The following is a 787-nucleotide window of genomic DNA, read 5'->3' on the forward strand; positions in this document are numbered from 1 at the left end:
CCCGCCCCGGCGACCCGCACGGAGCTTTGCCACGGTGTTTTCAGATCTTTGTGGGGAACAGAGACGAGTAATGAATCTAGGAACGGACCACCGAAACTGTGTGTGTAAATGGTGCTCTCGGTTTCTTTCCCTTCCGCTCTTGTGATGGGAGGGGTCTGAGGGCCCCGAGGGTTCATTGACTCTTACGTAAGAATTTAATAACTGTGCATCCAGTGCTCCGGCCAAAGGCAGACCTCCCCGCCTGGGTGGAACGAAGGGAATCGGATTTATTCTATTCGGTTCAACAAGTGCCTGGGGGAGGAGACGAGGGTAAGGGGGCGGCGCTTACTTTGCGCCTAGCGTTTTGAAACATTCAGGAATCTAAAAGCCAGAGTTTATATCCGGGGAATTTCGGTTTTGCTTCAGTGCCCCAATTCACTCATTCAGGAACTGATTTATGGGGAGTTTTGTTGAGGGCGATCTGTGCTAGACTGTGGAGGACTCGCACACTTGAAAGGGTGTACATCCTGTCCTCCAGCGGCTACACGGAGGGTGCGGAGATCCTGAGGGTGAGCGGTTCCTGGCTGGTGGTCTAAGTGTGAGAGACTGAGTCTGTCTCTAGCAGGTGCCCTCCGATGTGACTGGCTTGAGATACGGCCTACCACCGTACCGCTGAGTCACACCTCCAGCTCCCTTGAGCCGAACTTTAATGAATGCTTAACTGCTATTCCTTCTTGACCCCCCCCTCTGATTTCTGGACCAGCTAAGTCAGGCCACCGGAGGGGCCCACTGCAGCCCCCACTTCCAT

The sequence above is a fragment of the Nannospalax galili genome, unplaced genomic scaffold, assembly GCF_000622305.1.
Source record: "Nannospalax galili isolate Female #2095 unplaced genomic scaffold, S.galili_v1.0 scaffold923, whole genome shotgun sequence".
Taxonomy (NCBI): domain Eukaryota; kingdom Metazoa; phylum Chordata; class Mammalia; order Rodentia; family Spalacidae; genus Nannospalax; species Nannospalax galili.